This window comes from Mesoplodon mirus, assembly GCF_964341445.2.
Source record: "Mesoplodon mirus genome assembly, chromosome: 2".
Classification (NCBI taxonomy): domain Eukaryota; kingdom Metazoa; phylum Chordata; class Mammalia; order Artiodactyla; family Ziphiidae; genus Mesoplodon; species Mesoplodon mirus.
The window spans coordinates 39,451,579-39,470,556 of NC_138977.1; the positions used below are offsets into that span (position 1 = coordinate 39,451,579).

Consider the following 18,978-nt stretch of genomic DNA (forward strand, 5'->3'; position numbering starts at 1 on the left):
CTAAAGGGGGATGAAATTGTCTAACTTGCTTTTCCCCAGGTGAGATAAGGCTCTGGTAGAGTAATTTCCTTCAGAGGGCAGGCCTTTGTCATGGAAAATGATATGGGTGTATTTCAAAATAGTTACCTTCTCCTCCCCTGAAACACAAGGGGATCCCTGATCTTAATCATGAGAACTTGGTGGGGTTCCTGAGGATAAATCCTATAAAGTGTGGAGGTTCTCCTAAGAGTAGGGTTTTTGTTTTGTTCTCTTTGTTTTGTGGTACGCGGGCCTCTCACTGTTGCAGCCTCTCCTGTTGCGGAGCACAGGCTCCGGACGTGCAGGCTCAGCGGCCATGGCTCACGGGCCTAGCTGCTCCACGGCATGTGGGATCCTCCCAGACCGGGGCATGAACCCGTGTCCTCTGCATCGGCAGGCGGGCTCTCAACCACTGCGCCACCAGGAAAGCCCAAGTGTGGGGTTTTTAACTGTCAAGCCAGTTAGCATCCAGTAACTTGTCAAAGTTACCATTTCACTGTTCATATCAGTTACTGGCCCAAGCAGCTCTGCTCCTGGTGAGCTGATCTCTAATGTGATTCTATCTGGCTGTCTCTCCAGTTTGGGAGTGGTGGTTTGCCCTATGACCTCAATTCTACTTCGGATCTAAGAAAAGGCATTGATTTTTCCGCATGTTCAGCCTTTTTCTTATGATTCCATTTTCTCCATCCTCTCTTAGCATATCAACTATATTTTTTTAAATTTTATAGTTCTGAAATGTCAATCTGTCTGCTTACATTGTCCATCTGTCCTTGCATGTTGTGGCATGTGTCTTGCTGTGAGGATGGAGTGATGACTTCAGCGCCTTATATGCTGGAGTTGAAACTGGTAATTGCCTACAAACTCTTTTTTATTTTTATTTATTTATTTTTTTGTGGTACACGGGCCTCTCACTGTTGTGGCCTCTCCCATTGTGGAGCACAGGCTCCGGACGCACAGGCTCAGCGGCCATGGCTCACGGGCCCAGCCGCTCCACGGCATGTGGGATCCTCCCAAACAGGGGCATGAACCCACATCCCCTGCATCGGCAGACAGTCTCTCAACCACTGCGCCACCAAGGAAGCCCCCAAACTGTTTTTTAAAAGTTCTTCCCCATTTTCACTATAAAGCAAGGCTGAAATAATCCTGAGGAGTCTTCCCTGATCTCTCTCTGCTAAATGAAAAGCTCCTGCCTGTGTACTCTAGTACTTGGTACAACTACAAGTATTTCATATATTGACTCTTAGCTCTGTGACTCTGTGAATGCCTGGAGAACAGGCTTTTTGGCTTATCTTTGCATTTCTTGCATATGGTATAAATAATTGTCTGCTTAATTGAAAGGAAAAAGGAACAAAACACTGGTCACTAATTAAAAACAAAGTACTACTTTTATTTGGCTCACGTCTCCATTTATTAGATAACCACATGTGGAGAGGCACCAAGCACTTAAGTTTTACATAACTACAAAGTTATCACAAATCCCAAACTTTTTAGCCACAGATACTTCACCTACTCTGTTTAAAGAAAAAGCTTTCAAAAAGACATCTGAGTTAGCCTGATACAGAGACCCTGAATAAATGGGAACTACGTATTTTTAAATGCTTGTACTTCCTGTTCTAATAATGTCTTCTTTAAATTGAATCCAGCATAAAAGGGATGGAAATATGTAAGGTCATGATGCAAACGCTTTTGAGAGATAGTGAAATTAATCTGTACAACATGGAAAAAGATGTAATGTGCACAGAAGGTCTGCAAGGATTCACTGAGCCATCTGGGCTTCCATGGCTTGTGCTGTCCATTCTGGTGCTGTCTGACTGATTTTCTCCAAAAGGTTATTCACTTGGAAACAAAGCGATTGGATCTGTTTGTCCCATGTTGGCAGGGCTTCTGGTGCTAAAGAAAAAAGGAATAATGTACAAAGTTGAAATTACTCCTTTGCAACCACAGTGAAAGTTGAGTTAGAAGATAAATACAGTAACATTGATTTTTAAAAGTTTACTCCAAAAATCTTAGTTAATGAAATTAAGCTAATTAAGAAATAGTTAAGAAAAGTACCCCAATCACTGGCACAAAGTATAAACAAAACAAAACAAAACAAAACAAAAAACACAAAATAAAACCAAACCACCTCAACTGCAGCAGTCAGACAGACAACTTCACTGAGGCCACCTGTTCCCTCACCAATGTCTACTGCTTCGTAAGACACTGCCACCCACTGGAGAAAGTGAAACTTGAAAACACTACGTTGAGTGAAAGAAGCTAAAAGGTCACATATTGTATGGTTCCATTCATATCAAATATCCAGAACAGGTAAATCCATAGAGACAGAATAGAAATTGGTTGCCAGGGGTTGGGGGGAGAGGTATGAGGAGTAATTGCTTAAGGGGCATGGGATTTCCTTTTGGGAAGATGAAAATGTTCTGGAACTAGGTAGAGATGGTGGTTGCATAACACTGTAAACATACTAAATGTTAATGAATTTTTCACTTTTAAATGATTAATTTCATGTTATGTGAATTTCAACTCAATTAAAAAATAGTAGTGGAGGAATAGGTATTGCTTTACTAACAGTAAAATTTACTATAAATTTATTACCTAATATTGTTACAGATCAATGGAACCAAATAGAGTACAGAAATAGATCCGAACATATATATGGAACCTAATATACGCCAAAGATCAGAAAGGATGTTTTATTTAATAAAAATATTTGCATAATTGGCAATCAATCTTTAAAAAAAAAACTAGACCATGCCTTAAAATTATTCACAAAAATGAACTGCAGACAGATTGAATTTCTAAATATAAAACAATAAATAAAATATTAGAAGACATTTTAGGAAAATATTAATTTTATCCCAAAGTGAGGGAGACTTTCTTTTTTTGTAACATCTTTATTGGAGTATAATTACTTTACAATGGTGTGTTAGTTTCTGCGTTATAACAAAGTGAATCAGGTATACATATACATATATCCCCATATCACCTCCCTCTTGCGTCTCCCTCCCACCCTTCCTATCCCACTCCTCTAGGTGGGAGGGAGACTTTCTTAATCAATACAGAAAACACAAAAGCCATAAAATTAAAAATGGACATATTTGGCTGCAAAAGAGCTTTTAAATGTGTTTATGGTATGCATTGTGTTACAGAAACACAACCGACAGAAAGAGAAAAATATCTGTAACACAGATAGGAAAGGTGTGGAGGGGGAAGGAAGGAAATAGACAAGAAAAACTAACATGAATTCACAGAAAAGGAAATACTAATGGCCAATATATGGAAAGATATTAAACTTCACTAGTGCCAAGGAAATGCACAATAAAACAATAACATAGTATTTTGCCCCCAACAATTGGCAAAAGATAAAAAGAAGAAGAATATCCAACTCTTAAAGATTCATTCTCTCATATTGGTGGAAGTGTAAATGGCTACACCTTTCTGGAAAGCAAACTGGCAGTAGCTATTAAGAATCAAAACATGTATATCCTCTGATGCAAAGTATGCAACTTCTGAGACTCTGTTCTATAGAACTAAGTGTCCCAGTATATAAAGATACGCACAAGGAAACCGCCTGAATGTCCATCAACAGGTGAATAGTTGAACTCCACGAAATATTATGCAGCTATTAAAACAAATAAATTAGATTTATATCTAGTGACTCGCAAATATATTCACGGTACATTAACTTAAAAAGAAACAAAACCACTTTGGGACTTTCCTGGTGGTCCAGTGGCTAAGACTCTGAGCTTCCACTGCAGGGGGCATGGGCTAGATCCCTGGTCAGGGAAGTTCCACGTGTCAAGCAGTGTGGCCAAAAAAACCCCCAAACAAACAAACAAAAACAAACAAAAAAACACTTCATAGAACACTATGTACATTAAAGTATAATGCCACTTTAAAAAATCCCTACATGTTTTTACTTATCTATATAAACATGTAGAAAGGCACAGGAGACTTTAGACTGACATTAGTTATGCCAGGCAGCTGGGATCAGAGGAATGCAGGTGAAAGTGGAAAGACATTACGGACTCTTCCTTTATTCATCCTTATAATGTTTTACTTCTCATTATGAGCAGATTTACCATTGTAGTTTTTAAATCTAAGAAAATTAGAAAGTAAAATATCCCATATTCTATCAAGTTGGCATATGTTAATTTAAACTGTGTTTTTTTTTTTTTTTTTTTTTTCTTTTTGCGGTATGCGGGCCTCTCACTGTTGTGGCCTCCCCCGTTGCGGAGCACAGGCTCCGGATGCGCAGGCCCAGCGGCCATGGCTCACGGGCCCAGCCGCTCCGCGGCATATGGGATCCTCCCAGACCGGGGCACGAACCCGTATCCCCTGCATCGGCAGGCGGACTCTCAACCACTGCGCCACCAGGGAGGCCCTAAACTGTGTTTACTTGGTGACGCCTCTGCTATACTCTTCATCATACATTGTGTTTGCTCATTCAATAATTATTTATTTCCCACTTACAACGTGCAGGGCACTGGAAAAGATGTTGGATATACCATGGAGAACAAGAGACACTTAATATCTATCACTAGGAAGCTGAGCTTGGTTAACAGAAACAGACATTTAGACAAATTCAGAAATTCAGGGTGACAAGAATGTATAACTTAAAGCCATACCTAACCTGGGAAGTCAGGAAAATCATTATTGATTAACATTGTTCAAACTAAGACATGGGGACAAATAGAAGATGGCTGGAGAGGCTGCTTGTGGAGAGGGATGACTATTTTGGAATGTTTAAAGTGGGAAAGAATTTACAAGGCTGGAAAAAACAAAAAGTCCTGTGAGCTGGATTGGAAAGAGAAAACCATAAAGGATCACGTAGGACCTTTTGGAGACTTTGTAGAATCTTACTCTACAAGCAGTGGGGAAGCCATTCATCAGCATGTCAAGGAAGAGAGTAACATTTAATAATTTGTTTTTTATTTCTTTTTTCTGTTTGTTCGCATTTTTAAAAGATCACAATCCCTCTGGCTCTACTAGGGCAACTGGACTAGAAAGGAGCTATTGTAGATGTGAGAAGAAAAGCTAAAAGGCTATTTCTTAAGCCCAGAAGGGGTTTTGGGGGTTCAGAACAGGCTGGTGAAGGTAAGAAATGAAGAAAAGTACATGGATTCCAGATACACTATGAGGTAAAATTCGAAGGATTCTGGGCAGTGAAGAAGAGAAGGGGTCAAGGATAAGGAATGCTGGAGAAAGTGAACAGTGTATTTCCTGGCTGGCTGGCTGGCTGTTTTGGGAGGCAGGCAGTGGAGGAGATAGTGAATTCAGTTTTGGGTATATTCATTCTGAGAAGCCCACGAAGCAATCAGGTGGGAAACACCTATAAGTCAATTAGAGCCGCTGAACCTGGGACTCAGAAGGGAGATTTACACTAGAAGTCTAAGCGCTGTCTGCATAGAGATGGTAACTGAATCAATGGGAATAGGTGAGATTACCTAGGGTAACAGTAGAGTGAGGAGAAAAAGGCCGAGGAGTATGTCCCAAGCAACCCCAATATTTAAATTTAAAGCACTATAGAATCTACAAAGACAACTGGGAAGAATACCTGGAGAAATAGGAGGGAAAACAGGAGAATAGGGTGAAGGAGATGACAGAAGTCAAGAAGGGGCGGGGGCACTCAAAACGGAGTGAGTGATCAACCTTATTCAATATTCGGAAAAGTCAGGATGAAGCCTGAAAGATAAAAGGATTTTTGTTAAAACGGAAGAGACCTGACCATGTTTAAATATCGATAAAAAGAAGCCAACAGAGAAAAAAAGGATGAAAATAGACAAAATAATTGCTAAGCTCAGGTTCCTAAAAAATATTTCATTTTTGGAGCAGGGAGTGGCAGAGTTCAGAGAAGGGATCCAAAGTGCAAGAGGAAGAACTGGAGAGAGAGATGGAAACCATCTCCCATATAACACGAAAGAAGAAAAGGACAGAATGAGATCTATATTGAACAGAGAGTGAAGGAGGAGAAAAGTCAGAGGTTTAGGAAAATGAAATTTGAAATCGTCATTGCAGAGTACGGAAAAAGTGGACTAGAGAAATGTATCAAGAATCCCGGGCAGCGTCGAGAATTCAGGACCTTGAATTTTGCAGTGGTATCAATCTGTCTGGTGCTCTGTCTCTTCTCCAGCAACGTTAGTTAGTTACTCAAGTACAGGCATGGGAAAGATGGAGAATGGGTTCATTCGAGGTGAAGTTTTGTTGGACAGCAGGAACAAAAAGTTCGCAGGCAAGTGTTCTGGGGCATCTGTAAAAGAAGTAACTGAATCATGAAAATGATTGAAATCCTGATTTCATGATTCACGATGAATCATGAAATCTAAGCTGGATAGGAAGAACAGTAAAGGTTAAAAAAGGGCTGAGCTGGGCTTCCCTGGTGGTGCAGTGGTTGAGAGTCCGCCTGCCGATGCAGGGGATATGGGTTCATGCCTCGGTCCGGGAAGATCCCACATGCCGCGGAGCGGCTGGGCCCGTGAGCCATGGCCGCTGAGCCTGTGCATCCAGAGCCTGTGCTCCGCAGCGGGAGAGGCCACAACATTTAGAGGCCCACGTACCACAAAAAAAAAAAAAAAAAGGGCTGAGCTGACTGAAAGAAAGTGAAAGTCAATAGACCAGAGGCTCCAATGCAGTCAAGGAAGAGGTGAGGTTGAAGTACCTGAGAAAGACCACTAGAAAGGCTGGGAAAAGGTCATGGTCAGAGTGGGATACTTCAAATTAAAACTGTACAAGTGGAATGGTTCTCGGTAAGGTCCAGGGCATAAATGAGGTGGGAAGAGGGCTGAGGAGGTATTAGACAATGAGAAAGACAAGAGATCTACTTACCTGTCTGCCTTCATCAGTTTAGTGAGCTGCTGAACAGGATATGCAACTGTCTTTTCTACATGCCCAATACACGGTATGTGGTCAATAAATGTTTGGTGAGTAATTCATGAGTGAACTAATATAACAATTCCAGTTTCAAATTTTTCCACAGCATAGAAAATGCTGCATTAATTAGATTCATGAATAAAAGTTCATAAAAATTATTTTAAATTATTTCTTTGGGAAATAAGCTCATTCCATAGGAAGATTCTGGGTCAAAGGAAATCGCTCAACATGTTTTAATCACAAATGTACAACACTTCACTGCCATTTCATTATGATACAAACAAGCAAAACTTCTTACTTTCAAAATGAACTATTCCATCAATCTGATCAATAAATCCATTCATACGTCCTTCTGTTATCATTTGCGATGCTATCTTTTCTGCCTGTTTAAAAAAAACAATAAATTCTTAGACACTTTAATTATCATTTCTAGTTATTCACATATTCTCACCAAGAGAACTGAAAGCTCTTGGTTTAGCTCACCATCACTAAGCTTTACGTATGTGTTCATCTGCCATTCATTACAAGAGTAAATCTTGTAAATCTGCCTGTTATATCCCCCCAATTCTTTCTGGGTACAATCCATTATTTTAAGTTAATTGGGATCTGTTTTTCTTGTTGTAAGATTTTAAGCAAGAATCTAGCCTTCTAACCAAATTTTCTCTCTGCTCAAAATCAAACTAACAATTTTTCCTCTCACTGGGATCCACATCTCAAAAAAATCCCTAGCTTTTCTATTTTATTTCATTTCAGTTTTCACAGTATTTATCACCCCCAAAACTCTCTAAGACAGTAATATTTTTGAAGAAAATATTGAAAGGAGGAATAACGTTCAAATTTAAAAGGGAAACGAAAGGATTTAAAAGACCATTAAAGGGGAGCAAAAGGTTCTCTACCTAATTCCTAAAGAAATACTCCATGTTTACTGTCTATCTAGCAAACTGGGTTGTGACAGTCGTTTTAGTAACTCTGACCATCTTCACAATCAACCCTAAATCACTCTTGAACAGACAGTGACTAGCATTTATTGTTAAAAATATATTCACTTCCCTTAGTCTCAGCAAGGGATCATACCTCAAAGCCTAAGAAGGAAGCATCTTTTAATGGTAACTGAAGCCTTGGTTCCGAAATTGTTCCACTTCCTTTACTGTGTGTTGAATGTGTATACGTAAAGGAATTGTATTAGAAAATACTAAATTAAACTTTCACTAACAGATAAAAGGGGATGTGACCATAACTACGTGACTCTAAGCTCTACAAGTGTTGTAGTGAGATGGATGGACCTAGAGTCTGTCATACAGAGTGAAGTAAGTCACAAAAAGAAAAACAAATACCGTATGCTAACACGTGTATATGAAATCTAAAAAAAAATTTTTTTCTGAAGAACCTAGGGGCAGGACAGGAATAATGACACAGACGTGGAGAATGGACTTGAGGACACAGGGAGGGGGAAGGGTAAGCTGGGATGAAGTGAGAGAGTGGCACTGACATATACACACTACCAAATGTAAAATAGATAGCTAGTGGGAAGCAGCCACATAGCACAGGGAGATCAGCTTAGGTAGATCAGCTCGGTGCTTTGTGACCACTTATAGGGTGAAATAGGGAGGGGATATGGGGATATATGTATACATATAGCTGATTCACTTTGTTTTACAGCAGAATCTAACACAACAATATAAAGCAATTATACTCCAATAAAGATGTTCAAAAAAAAAGTTCTACAAGTTAGGTAAAAGTAAGGTTGATTGCTTGCTTTTACTCTTATTCAAAATTAAGAGAATGTTTTATAGATGTTACCTGAAATACTCTCTAAATACGACTGGTACTTTTTTGGAATTTATACATAGCCAACCAAACGCTATCATGACTAAGAATAAAATTAACTCCCTAATAACTCAGTCAACTTCTTAAGTTAAATCAAGCACAGAAGTTACAATACAATAGCCTAGAGTATTACCATAGTCATTCTCTCAAAGAGATGAACTTTTTAAACTATGAGTCAATCTAGGGCAGAAAAAAGAATTAAGGCATAGATCAAATGTTAGTTAAAAATCAGAAACCACTATGAAGTGGATTTAAACAGATACTAAACAAAGATATTCTTACAAAATGGGTATCATAACCTGGAACCCCTTTAAGATTTCCATTCTAGGTCACTTTACCATAAAATACAACTTAAAAAAAAGACAATTCCATTACAGTACTATTTTGACATTCAAATAATTTATTTCCATTTACCTTAGGCTTTTAATGTATATTTTTGTTGCAACTGCCAATATTTATCAATTACAGTCATCTCTCAGTATCCATGGGGGATTGGTTCCAGTAGCCCCCATGAATACCCAAATCCACGGATGCTCAAGGCCCTTATATAAAATGTAGTAGTACAATGAATACAGTTGGCCCTCCAAAATATTCCTCCAAAATATCCACAAGTTTTGTATCCGCAGATATGGAGGTCCAACTGTATATATTTTATTTTCTCTTTATGTCAATAATTTAGTCTCTTAACTTCCTTTTATGTATTGGAAATAAGAAAATACCTTAGCTGCAGGAATCTCTAAAAGGGCTCCAAGTTCCTCAAAGGTAATATTATTATATAATTTGCTTGCAGGCAATAAACTGTGTTCAATAACAGCTCTGTCCAAGATGCTAGAACCTTAAATATAAATAAGAATGTTATAATTTTGAAACTAGTTTTACACTCTTAAAACATGCATCTTGTTAAAAATTTTCTAGGCATGTACTAACTCATAATCATTGCCTTTATTCCTATCAAAATTTTCAAAGTAACCAAAATCCCTTGATACATTTTGAATAACATGCAGTTAAATACAAATAACATTTAGAAAATGATTGGCAAGTATTTATTAACTACCTGGACAGATTTAATCCTCTGGGTTTGGGGTTTTGCTTCCTTGGACTAGCTATCAACTTCACTAACTTTTCTTGCTATAAGCGCATACTTTTATTAGCAAGCAGCAGCAAAACAATCATGCAAACAATCCTGCTGTTTGTAAGCTTGATAAGTCAAAAAATACTGCTCAGTGGAAAGATCTCTATTCCCCTGGGCACTTCACAAGCACTTTACTCTGAGGCAAACATGAGAAATGTTTGGAAGGCAGGATCCCTTCATGAGATATCAGGCATAGGATCCTCCCCTAAGTAAGATAATACAGGGCCTGACAAAGTTATGGACCTCAGGCCCCATCCTGAAGATGTGGCTCACCCACTTCTTTTTTTTTCCTTTCCAGTTTTATTGAGATATAATTGACATATAACACTGTATTCATTTAAGGTATACAACATAATGAGTTGATATATGTATATATTGTGGAATGATTACCACTAGAAGTTTAGTTAATTAACATCATCACCTCACACAGTTACAGTTTTTTTTCTTGTGACAACTTTTAAGATCTACTTTTTTAGCAACTTTCCAATATAAAGACCTAAATAAACAGGGAAATATGTAAGACTTAATATTGCTAAGATGGCAGTACTCCCCAAATTGATCTACAAATTCAGTGCAATCCCAGCTGGCTTCTTTGCAGAAATTGACAAGCTGATCTTAAAATCTTTATGGAAATTCAAAGGACCCATAGAAGCCAAAACAACTTTGAAAAAGAACAAAGTTGGAAGACTCAAATTTTCTGATTTCAAAACTTACTACAAGGGACTTCTCTGGTGGCACAGTGGCTAAGAATCTGCCTGCCAATGCAGAGGACGTGGGTTCGATCCCTGGGCCAGGAAGATCCCACATGCCACAGAGCAACTAAGTCCGTGTGCCACAGCTACTGAGCCTGCGCTCTACAGCCTGCAAGCCAAAACTACTGAGCCCACATGCCACAACTACTGAAGCGCGCGTGCTGCAACTACTGAAGCCTGTGCACCTAGAGCCTGTGCTCTGCAATGAGAAGCCACCGCAGTGAGAAGCCCTCATGCCACAATGAAGAGTAGCCCCCGCTCACGGCAACAAGAGAAAGTCCGCGTGCAGCAACGAAGACCCAACACAGCCAAAACTTAAAAATTAAAAAAAAAAAAAACTTACTACAAAGATAGAGCAACCAAGACAGTGTGGTACTGGCACGAGGACAGGCATACAGAATAATGGAATAGAATTTAGAGTCCAGAAATAAACTCACATTTACAGTCAACTGATTGTCAACAAAGATGCCAAGGCAATTCAGTGGGGAAATAAGAGTCTTTCCAACAAATGGTGCTGGGACAACTGAATATTCACATGCAAAATAATTAAGTTGGACCCCTACTTTACACCATATACAAAGATTAACTCAAAATGAATCAAAGACCTAAATGTAAGAGCTACAATTATAAAACTTACAGAAGAAAATAGAACAGCTTTTCATAACCTTGGATTAGGCAATGGTTTCTGAGATACAACACTGTAAGCACAAGCCACAAAAGAAAAAACATAAACTGGACTTCATCAAAATTAATAACTTTTGTGTTTCAAAAGATACCATCAACAAAGTGAAGAAACAACACACAGAATGGGAGAAAATATTTGCCAATCATTTATCTGATAATAAGATCTAGAATATATAAAGAATTCTTACAATTCAATAATAAAAGCACAAATAACCCAATTTAAAAGTGGCCAATAAGCATATGAAAAGGTGCTTAACACCATTAGCCCCCAAGGAAATACAAATCAAAACCACAATAAGATACCACACTTCATACCCACTAGGATGACTAAATCAAAGAGACAGATAATATAACAAGTGTGGGAGAAAATATGGAGAAAATGGAACCCTCACACACAGCTGGCAGGAATGTAAAATGGTGCAGCCACTTTGGAAAACAGTCTGGCAGCTCCTCGAAAGACTAAACATAGAGTTACCACATGACCCGGTACTTCCACTCCTAGATATACATCCAAGACAATTAAAAGCTTATGTCCACACAAAAACTTTCACATGAATGTTCACAGCAGTATTATTAATAGCCAAATAGTGAAAATAACCTAAATGTCCACTAACTGATGAAGAAATAAAATGTGGTTAACAGAATGTTATTTGGCAATAAAAGTGAATGAAGTACTGATGCACACTACAACACGGATGAACCTTGAAAATATCATGTTAAGTGAAAGAAGTCAGTCACAAAAGATCATATATTGTATGATTCCATTTATATGAAATGTCCAGAACAGGCAAATCTATAGAGCAGAAAGTAGACTAGTTGTTACATTGTAAAACTCAGAGTATACTGAAACCACTGAATTGTAATAAAAACAACAAAGCTATGTCTCACGATTGCTAGCCTAGGGTTGTAATGACAATAAACAAAGATGTCCAAGAAAGATAAATAAGGAAGGCAATAAAGTCTAAAATGAAAGAGGAAGAAGACAAAATGCCTGTTCTATATACTGATACATAGTCTCCTATGAGAAATTTGAAAATCATTTGCATTCTCCGAGATCCTAGTGAGTAGCCCTCATTTGAGAAAAGAATTATCTGATGTTATCTTTTCCTTTTTCACGGCCAGAAAGCTCAAAGTCAAATGTGAAGCTCAACTACATCAATTCTGGAAACTCTTTCATATTTATCTAGCTTTTGTTTGTCAGACATCTTCTTGCAAAAGAATTTATTTAAAGCTGCTCAGAATACACAGAAGACAAGAAAATTTAAAAGTTAAAAAGAAAAAGAATAACAACAGTCAAAACACACACACTACAGGTGGGCTACAAGTTTAATTTTTTAAACTTTCTAGCAGCCCATCAAATTAAGAAAGCCAGGACTTCTCTGGTGGCGCAGTGGCTAAGAATCCGCCCGCCAATTCAGGGGACACGTGTTCGAGCCCTGGTCCAGAAAGATCCCACATGCCGCGGAGCAACTAAGCCAGTGCGCCACAACTAGTGAGCCTGTGCTCTAGAGCCTGTGAGCCACAACTACTGAGCCTGCGCTCTAGAGCCCACAAGCCACAACTACTGAGCCCACTTGCCACAACTACTGAAGCCCGTGTGCCTAGAGCCCATGCTCCGCAACAAGAGAAGCCACCACAATGAGAAGCCCACGCACCCGCACCGCAACGAAGAGTAGCCTCCGCTCACTGCAACTAGAGAAAGCCTGCACGCAGCAACAAAGACACAAAGCAGCAGAAAATAAAAATAAATAAATATTTTTTTAAAAAAATTAAGAAAACCAACCAGTTTATCAACTCACAGTGTTTAAATAAGATAAAAATCAATTGCTCTGGAGAATCACAACTAATCCTAAGGCTGAAAAGGAATTTTTCTGAGGATCTACATAAAGAATATCCTATAGAATAAATATCTCCTTTAGACAGAAAGATAATAATCAATTGATTTGTTTCTTAAAGTACAATTAAAAAAAGAAATTCTATAGGTCAATATAATTGCTTCAATGATCTGGTTTAACTCAGGGCAGTAAGACTGGTGAGGTATATACCTTTCAGCCAAATCTTACATAAATAATTCTTTACAGTTAGATTCTCTTCAATATGGGATGACAGTGAATCCAAGGCGATGAGTCTGACAGATCTGCATGTTTGTCTTGACCTTTTCCATGTTTCTGGTGGCCTACATCTATATTTTTATAATCATGTGTGTTACTGTTATAAGCTACTTTAAAACCTCTGTAGATAAACATACATAAAATAATTGATGTTATGAACAAGCATCTATTACAAAATTCTTTCCCAGCAAAGGCAGTCTGACTTAAGCAAATACTAGGAAACATGACACCAAGTTCTATTCTTATTAGAAACACTTTCCCCTCAGTAACCTTGGGCAAGCTATTGTGCCAAATTTTGCTCTGTCTAAAATAGGACTGGATAATTATGCTCTGTTACAAATTGATGTTTAAGATTAATTAAGGTACTTATCAAATGGTTTGAGTCTTTAAAAAACCAGGCGCTATAAGCCTAGCCTATAATTCTTCTGCTCTTACAGTTTCCAAAAAATGCTTTATTCCACGAAATGCTTTCCAATAGAGCTACTCTTATACTTCAGACTCGTATCTGTGTATAATATTCATCTTCAGTCAATACTCCTTCTTTTACCAAGTGTTACATAAAAATATTAGAAAGATATCAAGATGCTCCAAATTTAACATATGTTCTACTAGTGTGACCTCAATATTTACTACAACATACTTATAAGAAGTAATCATTACCATCAGCTGTAGTTGCTTTCTGGTGAGGCATCAGCATGGCAGCAAATTCTTGAAGTTGATTTCCTCTGATGATCCTATCTAGGTACATTTTCTCGAGGATTCCATAAGCAGCAAGTTGCTGGCACCTTTCATCCTTAAAAAGAGTAGCAAGCATCCAAGAACGCTGCTGTCCTAAGGGGAACAAATGAGCATCACATATTCTCACAATCTGTTTTTTCAATGAAAAGCAATCTTTTTTATGACCCCATTTTTGCCTACTAAAATATGCTGGTTGATTCTCGTTATTTCTGGTAGTTATGTTCTATACATTTGCTGCCAACAGCGTATTAGTGAATACTCAACTCCTGCTCCTAGGGGATATATGGGGTTAGGTTCCATGAGCCTCTGGTCACAACATTTTTGTCAGCTGGTCAATATGTAACCTTGTTTTGTGTATTTCTGTTTAAAGGCATCACATTCAATACATATTGTTGATTCAGTAACATTGAATTCATGGCTTACACTATAACTCATGCCTGAATTAAGTTTACCTAAATTAACACACGTAGTTTCTCCAAAAGGCACATCACAGACCTCTCACACTTAAGTACACAACATAGTACTTCAGCACTATGCTAGGGGCCATTTTAGACAGCAAAACCAACAAGAAAATGCATGAAAATGTGGAGAATGTGGTATTAAATAGACCACAAAAACGACGCTTGTTTATAGTATGAGAGCTGAAACAAGGTAGAGCATTGCCTTGTTCGATCCCAGCTAGAAACATAAACAGGGGGACTCAAATTTTTTGCTGCTCTGCACATGTCTGCAAATGACTGTGAAAGCATCGTACTTGGAGTACGGATTTGGGGGTGACAAATTTTAGGAAGTAGGCAAAGTCACTAATGTGGAATCTGTGAATAATGAGGATCAACTGTATATTCATTTGTGAAGACTATGATATACAATCATTCCCTCAGTATCCAATGGGGATTGGTTCCAAGACCACCCCCCCAATAAATACCAAAATCTGCAGGTGCAAAAGTCACTTATGTAAAGTGATGTTGTATTTGCATTACCTTCATACATCCTCCCCTATACTTTAGATCATCTCTAGATTATGTATAATACCTAGAGATGATCTATCTATGTAAACGCTATGTAAATCATTGCTGGCACATGGCAAATTCAAGTTTTCCTTTTGGGACTTCCTAGAATTTTTTTTCCCCAAATATTTTCAATCCACAGTTGGTTGAATCTGCGGATGAGGAGCCCCTGGATATGGAGAGCCAACTATAGGCCAAAATGTTACACGTGATTCCAGTTATAGTTGTTATTTTCTTCTTCTTGCTTATCTGTACTTCTACAATGAACATGCATTCTTCCCCTAATAATAAAAAATTTATAAAAGATGAACAAACATTTCTCAGATGGGAAACTTGATTTTCATAGTTTCCATTTATACGTTCAAGGACCTTTAAATGGTGAAAAAATACATGACAACTGATGACATTAAAAACTGAACTAGAGGGTGCTGGGGGAAGATGGCGGAAGAGTAAGACGCGGAGATCACCTTCCTCCCCACAGATACATCAGAAATTCGTCTACATGTGGAACAACTCCTACAGAACACCTACTGAACGCTGACAGAAGGCCTCAGACCTCCCAAAGGGCAAGAAACTCCCCACGTACCTGGGTAGGGCAAAAGAAACAAGAATAAACAGAGACAAAAGGACAGGGATGGGACCTGCACCAGTGGGAGGGAGCCACGGAGGAAAGGTTTCCACATACTAGGAAGCCCCTTCGCGGGCGGAGACTGCGGGTGGTGGAGGGGGAAAGCTTCGGAGTCGCGGAGGAGAGCGCAGCAACAGGGGTGCGGAGGGCAAAGCGGAGAGATTCCCGCAAAGAGGATCGGTGTCGACCAGCACTCACCAGCCTGACAGGCTTGTCTGCTCGGCCGCCGGGATGGGCGGAGCTGGGAGCTGAGGCTTGGGTTTCGGGTTTCAGTCGGAGCGCGGGGAGGACTGGAGTTGGCGGCGGGAAGAGAGCCTGAAGGGGTCAGTGCACCACGGCTAGCCGGGAGGGAGTGCGGGAAAAAGTCTGGAGCTGCCGAAGAGGCAACAGACTTTTTCTTCGCTCTTTGTTTCCTGGTGCGCGAGGAGAGGGGATTAAGAGCGCTGCTTAAAGGAGCTCCAGAGACGGGTGTGAGCCGCGGCTAAAAGCGCGGACCCCAGAGACAGGCGTGGGACGCTGGGGCTGCTGCTGCGGCCGCCAAGAGGCCTGTGTGCGAGCGCAGGTCACTGTCCACGCCCCCTTTCCGGAGAGCCTGTGTAGCCCGCCACTGCCGGGGTCCCGTGGTCCAGGGACGGCTTCCCCGGGAGAGCGCTCGGCGCGCCTTGGGCTGGTGCAGCGTCACTCAGGCCTCTGCCGCCGCAGGCTCGCCCCGCACTCTATACCCCTCCCTCCCCCCGCGGCCTGAGTGAGCCAGAGTCCCCAAAGCAGCTGCTCCTTTAACCCCATCCTGTCTGAGTGAAGAACAGACGCCCCCCAGTGACCTACACGCAGAGGCGGGGCCAAATCCCAAGCTGAGACCCAGGAGCTGTGAGAATAAAGAAGAGAACGGGAAATCTCTCCCAGCAGCCTCAGAAGCAGCGGATTAAAGCTCCACAATCAACTTGATGTACCCTGCATCTGTGGAATACATGAATAGACAACGAAACATCCCAAATTGAGGAGGTGGACTTTGAGAGCAACATTTATGATTTTTTTCCCCTTGTTCTCTTTTTGTGACAGTGTATGTGTATGGTTCTGTGTGAGATTTTGTCTATATAGATTTGCTTCCACCATTTGTCCCAGGGTTCTATCCGTCCATTTTTTTCTTTCTTCTTTGTTGGTTTATTTGTTTGTTTTGTTTTTTTAATTTTTAATTTTTTAAATAATTAATTTTTAATTTTAATAACACTATTATATTTTATCATACTTTATCTATTTTACTTTATCTTCTCTTTTTCCTACCTTCCCTCCTTCCTCCCTCCCTCCCTCCACCCTCCCTCCTTTCTTTCTTTTCTTTCCTCCCTCCCTCCCTCCCTCCTTTCTTCCCTCCCTTCTTTCTTCCTTTCTTTGTTTCTTTCTTTCTTTCTTTCTTCTACTAGTTCTTTCTTTCTACTTTTTCTCCCTTTTATTCTGAGCAGGGTGGATGAAAGGCTCTTGGTGCTGCAGCCAGGAGTCAGTGCTGTGCCTCTGAGGTGGGAGAGCCAACTTCAGGACACGGATCCACAAGAGACCTCCCAGCTCCACATAATATCAAATGGCGAAAATCTCCCAGAGATCTCCATCTCAATGCCAGCACCCAGCTTCACTCAATGACCAGCAAGCTACAGTGCTGGCCACCCTATGCAAAGCAACTAGCAAGACAGTAACACAACCCCACCCATTAGCAGAGAGGCTGCCTAAAAACATAATAAGGCCACAGACAACCCAAAACACACCACCAGACGTCCACCAGAAAGACAAGATCGAGCCTCATCCACCAGAACACAGGCACTAGTCCCCTCCACCAGGAAGCCTACACAACCCACTGATCCAACCTTAGCCACTGGGGACAGACACCAAAAACAATGGGAACTGTGAACCTGCAGCCTGCAAAAGGGAGACCCCAAACACAGTAAGATAAGCAAAATGAGAAGACAGGAAAACACATAGCAGGTGAAGGAGCAAGATAAAAACCCACCAGACTTAACAAATGAAGAGGAAATAGTCTACCTGAAAAAGAATTCAGAATAATGACAGTAAAGATGATCCAAAATCTTGGAAATAGAATAGACAAAATGCAAGAAACAGTTAACAAGGACCTAGAAGAACTAAAGATGAATCAAGCATCAATTAAAAACACAATAAATGAAATGAAAAATACTCTGGATGGGAACAGTAGCGGAATAACTGAGGCAGAAGAACGGATAAGTGACGTGGAAGATAAAATAGTGGAAATAACTGATGCAGAGCAGAATAAAGAAAAAAGAATGAAAAGAACTGAGGACAGTCTCAGAGACCTCTGGGACAATATTAAACGCACCAACATTCGAATTATAGGGGTTCCAGAAGAAGAAAAAAAGAAAGGGACTGAGAAAGTATTTGAAGAGATTATAGTTGAAAACTTCCCTAATATGGGAAAGGAAATAGTTAATCAAGTCCAGGAGGCACAGAGAGTCCCATACAGAATAAATCCAAGGAGAAATATGCCAAGACACATATTAATCAAACTGTCAAAAATTAAACACAAAGAAATCATATTAAAAGCAGCAAGGGAAAAACAACAAATAACACACAAGGGAATCCCCATCAGGTTAACAGCTGATCTCTCAGCAGAAACTCTACAAGCCAGAAGGGAGTGGCAGGACATAATTAAAGTGATGAAGGAGAGAAACCTGAAACCAAGATTACTCTACCCAGCACGGATCTAATTCAGATTTGATGGAGAAATTAAAACCTTTACAGACAAGCAAAAGCTGAGAGAGTTCAGCACCACCAAACCAGCTTTACAACAAATGCTAAAGGAACTTCTCTAGGCAAGAAACACAACAGAAGGAATATACCTACAATAACGAACCCAAAGCAATTAAGGAAATGGGAATAGGAACATACATATCAATAATTACCTTAAATGTAAATGGACTAAGTGCCCCCACCAAAAGACACAGATTAGCTGAATGGATACAAAAACAAGACCCATATATATGCTGTCTACAAGAGATCCACTTCAGACCTAGAGACACGTACAGATTGAAAGTAAGGGGATGGAAAAAGATATTCCATGCAAATGGAAATCAAAAGAAAGCTGGAGTAGCAATTCTTATATCAGAAAAAATAGACTTTAAAATAAAGACTATTAGAAGAGACAAAGAAGGACACTACATAATGATCAAGGGATCGATCCAAGAAGAAGATATAA

General features: G+C 39.7%; 1 long non-coding RNA gene across 1 annotated transcript; it reads right to left on the minus strand.

Moving 5' to 3' along the window:
* Positions 1 to 6,206: 6,206 nt before the first annotated feature.
* Positions 6,207 to 14,231, minus strand: LOC309793253. The gene is made up of 3 exons (XR_014291898.1): positions 14,052 to 14,231; positions 9,432 to 9,547; positions 6,207 to 7,268 (listed from the first exon to the last, which is right to left on the minus strand). It is a non-coding gene; the product is annotated as an uncharacterized lncRNA (long non-coding RNA).
* Positions 14,232 to 18,978: the final 4,747 nt, after the last annotated feature.